Consider the following 9,920-nt stretch of genomic DNA (forward strand, 5'->3'; position numbering starts at 1 on the left):
TCAAATATATTGATGACCTGTTATAGTCTAGTTCTTTGTTATGTCACCTGTTTTGATCAATCATCTCGGAGGGAAGAAAAAGATATTTTCTCTGTTTTATAAAGAAGGTTTAGGCATGCTTAATGAAACTTGCCCTGGGTCACATAGCTAGTAAATTTCAGAGACAAGATTTAAATCCAAGATCCAATGACTGATTTCTTATCGGTATGTTGCAGGCTAAAAACCTAAAACAACATATAATCTTGTGTGCTACTAAAAATATTAATTTGTCCTAACCAAGGTTTATGCTGCTTTGAATGAGCCAGGTTGAGAGAGGCCATGAGTCAAGCCTGAGAGACATGCATGACTGGGAGAAGGATGGGTTTTTGAGGTGATAATTGGGCCAGAGACAGGAGTCTTCAAGTAAATCTAAAATCTAGATCATTCTTTGTAAGGTAAAGGAGAGGACAGGGAAATGGATAAGAAATAAGTGTTTTAGCCAAAAGGACAAAAAGATAATAGCCTGCAAGGAATCTTTTCAGTAGCAAATAAATAAATGAAAGGATGTATTAATACATAGGAGGTCCAGGGGTAGAATCAGGCATATAGTATATTCAAATTATGCCTTATGCATAATTAAAATATTTAATGTTTAAACTAGGACTCATATAAACTAGAAAAGAAGACCACCAAATTCTCCATTATTATTTTCTCTGACAATGGGTCTGTGTACTTCATAATTTGACAAGATATATAACTCCTGGTTCTGATATTTTTCTTTTATATAAAGATTTTTTTTAATATTTGAAAGTAAGGAGAGAGAGAGAGACACACACACACACACACACCTAGAGAGAGAGAGATAGAGAGAGAGAGAGAGAAAGAGATTCTAACTACTGATTCACTTTCCAAATGATTGCAATGGCCAGGGCTGGGCCAGGTGGAAATCAGGAGCCAGAAGCTTCTTCCAGGTCTCCTACATGGGTGCAGGGGCCCAAGCATTTCGGCCATCCTCTGCTGCCTTCCCAGGCACATTAGCAGCAAGCTGGATTGGAAGTGGAGCATCCAGGACATGAATTGGTGCCCATATGGGATGTCGGTGTTGCAGGAAGCAGCTTAATCCACTGTGCCACAACACTGGCCCCCCTAAATTTTTTTTCACTCAATATTTTGCTCAGTTTGCCATCAGTTTAATGATGAAAAGTCTGCTATTGATCTTGTACTTATTTTCTTGCAATGAATCTATCTTTTCTCTCTATTAGTGTCAAAACTTTTTCATTTTGTACTCAATATTCTCAAGATTTTAGGATCCCATACCTATATTTTTAATTTTGAGTTGCATTCACTGGTCCTTTCAACGGCCTCATGTCTTTTCACAGTTCTGAAAAATTCTAGGCTACAATATCGTGAAATATTTCTTCCACTAAAACCTCTCTAAATCTGTTGAAGGAGGTTACGCTTGGTGGGGTAACTGATGATAGATCTGTATATTAGTGTTCCTTATTCCTCTTCCTGTCACCAGCTTTTTGGTTCACTGCACCTTGCCTCTACAATAAGTGCCATAGTCACTTTTTCCCGTGTGGAGATAGACACACCATTGTTTGTCTTACAGGGGGAACAGGAGAAAGACACCCAAAGGTTGACTTGCTTGGTTGCTTCCTTTGTGGGGCTCTAACCGATCATCCTGACAGTGGCTGCTGTGTGTACTCCTGCTCCTGGGTTCCGTCCCCTCAGACACAGAGCACTTGGGTTACTGGTCTCACTGCCTGGGTTACAACTTTCCCAAGAGATTCATGGACTATGACCTCTTTCTTGTCTGCTCATACTGTTCAAAGACTAATTATTGCTTCTGAAATTCTGTAAGTTTTGTTTTTCTTTTTTCTACTGTGAAGATTTTAAATCACTATTTAAAAAAAATTGGAGAGGCAGAGAGAGAAATAGAAGAAGTTCCCATTTGGGGTTTACTCCTCAGATGCATGTAATGGTTGGGCTTAGTCAGGCCCAAACCAGGAGCTGGGAACTCAATCTAGGTCTCACAGGTGGATCCTTGAAGCATCACCGCTGCCACCCAGGGTCTACATTAGCAGAAAACTAGAGTCAGGAGATGGAGATGAGTAGCTTCTCAGATATTCAAAAATGGAAAAAGTATCTTTACTGGCATATTAGCTGGTAGGCTAAATGCCTGGCTCTTATAATTATTTAAAAAAATTTTTTTTGTAATTTCTATCAATTTTGTGTAGGAGGGATGGATTGCATCCAATGTTCTATATTTTGAAACTTAAATTCTACCGTCCAACATTTTTTCACTATTGTGTGAGTTTTATATGTGGTATACACAAGAAGTTATCTGAAAAACAAAACAAAAGATTAGAATTTCCCCTACTGTTCACAGCATTCACTACAAACTTAGCGAAGTCTTCCTGCTCTGTCCATTTGTCTTGAAAATACACACATACAAATCACACACTGAGGATAAGCTAATACATAGATTAGAAGTAGATTTACCTATACTTTGAGTATATAGCCCTTCATTAAATGATTATGGAGAAGGAATAATGACAAACTGGAAGGGTAGAGTTGAGAGATGGCATTAAAGTAACTTTGAACCTATTGGTCATGGATATGGAAGAGAGATGGGTGGCACATTCATTTATACTTTAACCTATTTATTTATAAGTTGATAATGTTGTTTGTTTTATTTTTCTCATGTGTCTAAATATTGTTTAGTAGAAAGGACAATTTTTTCAACCAAAATAATGGTCCTTAAAGGCATTTTCAAAAATATTATTTTTAAAGCTATTAATAGAATGAATCCATAACATTTTAGGTTCTTAATGTGGAGAGTCCAGCTGTTTTCAACTCTGTTGATTTATTCCTACATTTTGCAATCATGTTTTTTAAGTTCTCCTCAGACTTTAAGTATTGGCAGCAAATTGAAAATGGACCATGTGTGCATGATTCTGATTTTTTATTTACTGAGTCCATGTTTGATCAGAAATGTTTTTTTAGAAGAATTTGTTGTTGTTGTACCTAACCTTGAAATTATTGCTCTACATCTATGTAAGCACCTTTTTATAGCTACTTTCCTTTCATCTTTCAAAATAATGAAGAGTGAAAACTTCTACAATTTGATTAACTGTGTCCCTAAGTATATCATCCCTTGGATAAAACACTACTACGATAAAGGTGAAAAGGTTTTAAAGTATTATATTAAAAATTGACAAACAGGGACCAGCATTGTGGTACTGTGGTTAAACTGCCACCTGTAACACAGGCGTCTCATATTGACATGGGTTGGTGTCCCAGCTGCTCCACTTCCAATGCATCTCCCTGATAATGTGTCTGGAAAAGCAACATAATATGGCTCAAGCACTTGGACCTGTGCCACTCAGGTAGCAGACTTGATGGAGTCTCAGGCTTTTGCTTTCAGGCTGGCCCAGCTTCAGCCCCAGCCCTAGCATTTATGGCCATTTGGAGACTGAACCTGCAGGTGGAAGATCTCTATTTTTCTCCGTGTCTCCCTATCTCTCTGTAACTTTGCCTTTCAAATAAATAAATAAATAAATAAATCTGAAAAAATCCTGACAAACCTTGTGAGATAACAGAGGACACAAAGAAGTTCTCTTTGTGGTGGAAAAAAGCATGATGTGTACAAAGATGAGAACGCCAATTTAGGAGTGTGGAGGAAGCCACGGGTAAATATTTATACCTACAAGGAAAAATCTGGATTTGAAAAGCTTATACAGCTACCTTGGAAAATCTAATATTAGTTTTATGTGTAACCCTGAAATTTTCAAGACAAGGGAAACCTTTCGGAAGCAGAACTGAACGTGCAGACTGAATCTCATCAAAAGTATTTATCTACTTTTTTTTTTTAATTGACAGGTAGAGTTAGACAGTGAGAGAGAGAGACAGAGAGGAAGGTCTTCCTTCCGTTGGTTCACCCCCTAAATGGCCACTACAGCCGGAACTAGGCCTATCCGAAGCCAGGAACCAGGTGCTTCCTCCTGGTCTCCCATGCGGGTGCAGGGGCCCAAGCACTTGGGCCATCCTCCACTGCCTTCCTGGGCCACAGCAGAGAGCTGGACTGGAAGAGGAGCAACCGGGACTAGAACCCAGCACCCATATGGAACGCTGGTGCCGCAGGCGGAGGATTAAGCAAGTGAGCTACGGCGCCGGCCCCTTCTCTACTTTCAAGAAAGCAAATTAACAACATTTTGTAGTGTCTGCTCCTAGAAGGCAGCATCCATTTCCCACTCTTCTATCTAAATGAGATACTTTATTATAAATACTCTGCCATTGGTGTGACTTTATTTACTTGTGCGAATCCATTTTGTACTCTGTACCCTCTGCTATTCTGGACAGGATCAACAGATTCTCATGTTTTCCAGCTTCTAGTTTGATTCAGTCAATGGAAGTCAGAACAGTATATCAGAGGAACCAAGCAGATAAGATCAGGGTATTTATTTCAAGATTCTCTCTTTGTAAAGTTGCTTCCTGTGTCCCTCAACCAAAGGTCACAGCTCATCTCAGGCTAAATGACTTTATGTGACACTACTTCCTTTGATAATCCATTGCTCAGGGCAATAGCTCAGCTTCTATAAAAACCCAGATCATTGAACTATATGTTTTAAATTCCCCTACATCCATATCTTAGTAAACATTTACTTTGTAAACAACCTGTTTCTCAAAAGTTGCGCATTTGTTTGTGCTGTTTTTTTCTTCCTGGGATGCTGATTGATACAGCAGCAGAACACATCATTTAATTCAAGACTAGGGTGGGTATTTTAGGACTTCACATTACAGTCTGACTCAACTGCACTAAAGGGGATTGCATATCTTACAGAAAGCTTGGACTTGAAGAGCACTAACCTCAGATACTGTCTGCGAAGATGTGGCAGATATAATTTTATGCATTTCCCACTGGGGAGATGAGGTCCTGGTGACACATGAATTATGTTTGGTGGGGGCATTTCGGGGCCATATTCAGCAGTATTATGTCATTATGACACAGGGTATAATTATAATAAAACAGAAATTAATGTGCCCATTCATAAAATCCAAAATAATGTTAATATTTTACTTTTTTAACAAAACAAACACCTTAAAAAAGCAAATACCCAGGGAAATCATGAAGATGCAATCAAATTTGGTGGTGCAATACAACCATAACTTTTCCATCATGATAGGTTATTTCATATGGCTATTTACATATATAAAATATCAACCTTTTCACATTTTCTCCACCCATATTGGGTATCTTAAGCAATAGGAATGTCATAGTTAAAAGAAATTATTGTCTATTCTTAAACAATACTAATTCTAACCTGTTAATACAATATAATTTTTGATAAGGTTGCAGCCAATCAAAGGATACTTGGTTAAAATAACTTATCAATCTTAAATATCCCTAAATAAGTCTCCCTACAATAATCAGTTTCTCTGGAGCTCATCACCACGTGAGCTTTCTGAGTGGTGTGTGAGTATGCCATGAAAGCATTCATGAAAAATCTCATGCAACTGAGCCCTACCTTTGCCTGGAGCTATTGGGAAGGATCTTTGCATAGCATCTGACATGAGGTGGCAAAATTATAATGGTGTGGGTTATAGTAACCTTTTCCCTAATTAGGGGTGGAAAAGAAGACAATGACATGTACAACTTTCCATTGGTTCATAAGAAAGAAGGTCTCAGAGCCCAAGCTTAGATAGTGATTTTGAGTATGTAGTTTCTTTCTTTCTCTTTCTTTCTTTCTTTCTTTCTTTCTTTCTTTCTTTCTTTCTTTCTTTCTTTCTTTCTTTCTTTCTTTCGACAGGCAGAGTGGATAGTGAGAGAGAGACAGAGAGAAAGGTCTTCCTTTTGCCATTGGTTCACCCTCCAATGGCCACCGCGGCCGGCACGCTGTGACCGGCACACCGCGCTGATCCGAAGCCAGGAGCCAGGTGCTTCTCCTGGTCGCCCATGGGGTGCAGGGCCCAAGCACTTGGGCCATCCTCCACTGCCTTCCTGGGCCACAGCAGAGAGCTGGCCTGGAAGAGGGGCAACCGGGACAGAATCCGGTGCCCCGACCGGGACTAGAACCTGGTGTGCCGGCGCTGCTGGGTGGAGGATTAGCCTATTGAGCTGTGGCGCTGGCCATATGTAGTTTCATTCTTGTTTGTAATGATCATGTAGTGAAGGGGTGGTTGTACCTTCAGAAAGTACACAGCCCTGTGTTTCATACCAACATTTTAGCCAGTGACAGATTGCATAAAGGCAGGTGGTCCCATAAGGTGGTAGTAGAGCTAAAAAATTCTTAATGCCAAGTTACCTAACATTGCAGACATGGTAACAACATAGTGTAAGGCATTGCTCATGTGTTTGTGGTGATGCTGGCATAAACAAACCTACTGTACTGCTAGTTTTATAAAAGTAAAACACATACAATTATGTATAGTGCATCATACTGGATAATAATAATAAACAACTATGCTACTGATTTATGTATTTACTACATAGTGTATTTTATTATTTTACAGTATACTCATTCTATTCATTTTAAGAAATTTAGTGTAATTTATTGTAAATGTACAGCAAGATATTAGAGGTGGGCATTTGGCTTAGTGGTTAAGACGCCTACATCCATTTTTGAAGTACCTGGATTCAATATCAAGCTCCTGTTCCCTGTTTTATCTTCACACCAAAACTACCCTGAGAAGCAGCAGGTGATGGCTCTTGGGTCCCTGCCACACATGTAGGAAATCTGAACTGAGTTTCTAGTTCCTAGCAATTGCCCTTGCCCAGTCCCAACCATTGTGGGTATTTGGGGGAGTGAATCAGCAGTTGGAAGCTCTCTTTCTGTCTGTCATCTGTCTCCTTCTCTTGTTTCTCTGCCTCTCAAAAAACAAAAACAAGCATATCATGTCTGGGCATGTCCCTGTTATCAAGAGGCCACATGAACCAATTGACCTATAGTATCTAGGTTTGTGTACTCCATAACATTCACACAATGACAGAATCATTTACCAATGCATCACTCATAATCCATCCCCATGATTATGCAACATGTGACCAAACCGATATCAAGATTGTGTCCTTATTAGATTCATCACACAAAAAAACTCACCTATTTGGCAATAAAAAGAGATTACACGACAATGAATATTGGAGCTCTTAGAAAGGTATAGTTCAGCAATGGAGTAGCACATAATCATTTAAATGAGGACAAATAATTGAATTTGTTGACACAGGAATATGTGCATTAAATATCATTACATATTATGGTATCAGGTTAGATTGGTCAGCAAGCAAAAAAGCATCTGACTCAATGAATTAAAGAGATATTATTTTTATATAATTATTAAATTTATTCATTGAATAATCTAGTGCTGAGGTAGAGCAGGCTTCTGGGTTCATTGATTCAGTGACCCAAAAATGTTACAAAGATTCAAGTTTTTTCTGCATCATTGCTCTGTCACTCAAAAATATTAGTTTTATCATACAGCTGGTTCCAGAATAATTATTAGCATGAATTCTAAGGGCATTGTAGTATAGCTACTTGCTCTGTCATTCATATGCTAGAGAAGAGAATGCAGCACTAATAGTTGGCTAAGAGAATGTGATTAACTTTAGATCAGTCAGATTCACCCATTGAGCTAAGATTAATTTCTGACCTCAGCCACAGAAAGATATGAGAAAAACAAAGGAAGGACCACATTTACAGGTGACAGACTGACAGAAATTTTCAGTGAAGTGATAGAACATAACACAGACTCCATGGGATAGCGAGGAAACAACATAGACACACTGGTTCAGCTGGCTGTACTGTGCTGTCAGCTGCCAGCTGGGAAATGCCATTTTCCCAAGTCAAGATAGGAAGCAGTCGCTGCACACCCTGCCACCAAAAGCTTTACCTGAGGGAGAACTTCACAGTCCAACCATTGAATTTAACTACATTCTGGCAGCTGTCTTGGGTCCAAGCAACTACCTGTCTCTAGAAAGGAAAGACACATAACCTCCCTCCCTTCCCCTACCTGTGCAAAGTGCCAGACTCATTGGCTGTGTAGGATCATGCAGCATGTAGGATCATGATCCTTGTTCCACTGCTACCAGAATTAACCAGTCAAAGTTAGGGAAATTTGTGGGAAGGAGAGCAGAACCCCTGCATGCTACAAATCTGGGAGTTTGAGGCATAAGCCCCAGAGCTGCACTCATTCTAAGGGATCTAGAGGAGTTCCCTTAAGCTTCTTGGGGTTAGCACCAGCAGCAGCTCATAAAAAATCCAGACCTGACCTGAGGAAGTTCCTTCCATGCCTCCTAGCTCATGGTTCTGGGAACCCTGGGCACAAACCCCATCAAGAGCCTTGCATGCCTTCTGAACTCAGGTAGTTTCATCTGTGCCTTGTAGAACTGGACTATTAAAGTTGCTATTATAATCTTTGGAGTAATCAGCACTCATCCATGGTATCTGGAGTGCTCTACCTGCATTGCTGTGCTGCAGGCAGGTGCTGAACACCATCCCTAACAACTGGCTCCCACTGCGGGAGATCTGGGTAATGACCCCACTGTCCCCTGCATCATGAATACTGTAATAATCTTGCTAAACCCAAGGGAATTTACCCCATGGGAACTAGGGAAGAACCTTCCTGCATTCCACCTCACCAGACCCAACCCAGCCTGTGCATAATCTCCTATACACATTGTAGTCACCCTATAGGACAGGAGCAGTGTTCATGTCACATCCCTCAGTCCTGGGACTGGGGTTGTTGGTGTTATAAGCCCCAGAACCAGTTGTACTTTCCCAGCAGGACCTGAGGAAGGGATCATCTATAGCACACAGTCCTAGGGCCACAGATACTGGTGCCACAGCACAGTATCTCTCAAGCTTTCTAAAGGGGCAAGGGAATAGCCCACTTTATGTCCCTCAGCATCAAGAATAGTGCCCTATCACAATTCTTAGTATAATCAACACCAAACTCTGTGGAAACTGAAGATACACACCATCGGATGCCCACATTTAACCTCAAGGTCACACTTCTACCTCTATGAACTGCTGCAGACAAGAACACTGAGATCCTTAAAGACACAGGTGACACTGATTATACCAAAGTAAATCACTCAGAGGTTATGCTTCTGGGCCCACAGAGAACCAAAGCCAAAGCCAAAAAACAAGCCAAATGATATCCTGTGTTCCATCTAAATCACCAACCTTTTTCAAATAAAACTTACTCCATAAATAAGAAGGGAGTTTTTCACCAGATAAGCAGACATTATATGTAGGGACAGAGAAAATAAACATCAAGGTAGTATGACACCTCTGAAATAGCATGGTGATTCTCCAGATTAGATTCTAACCTGAGGGAAATTTATGAAATGCTAGAAATGAAATCCAAGATAATAATTATAAGGAAACTCAGTGTAATGTAAGAGAATACAAATAGACAATTGAGGAAGTCAACAGGTGACATGAATGAAAAATACACCAAGGAGACAGGAATCATTAAGAAGAACCAAACAGAAATTTTGGAGATGAAAACTTCAATCAATGAAATAAAAAATATGATTGAGAGCTTCAACAGCAGAGTTAGGCCAAGTGAAGAAAGGATTTCTGATCTGGAGGACAAGACTTTTGAAATAACCCAATAAGACACAAATAAAGAGAAAAAAGTAAAAAGAATGAAGAAAGTCTACATGAAATATGGGATACAATTAAAGGACCAAGTATTCATATTATAAGGATTCCTGAAGAAGAAGAGAAGGAAAAAGGTGTTGAGAAACTACTAAATGAAATAACAGTTGAAAATTTCCCGGGTTTTGAAAGAGACATGGACATTCAGACTTAGTAAGCTTAAGATACCCCCAAGAAGACTCTGACAGAAAAAGATCTTCAGAGCATATTGTAGTCAAATTGTCAAAAGCTAAGGACACGGAGAGAATCCTAAAGACAGTAAAACAAAAGTATCAA

This window comes from Oryctolagus cuniculus, chromosome 8 (assembly GCF_051225735.1).
Source record: "Oryctolagus cuniculus isolate XC-2025 breed Fujian yellow rabbit chromosome 8, ASM5122573v1, whole genome shotgun sequence".
Classification (NCBI taxonomy): domain Eukaryota; kingdom Metazoa; phylum Chordata; class Mammalia; order Lagomorpha; family Leporidae; genus Oryctolagus; species Oryctolagus cuniculus.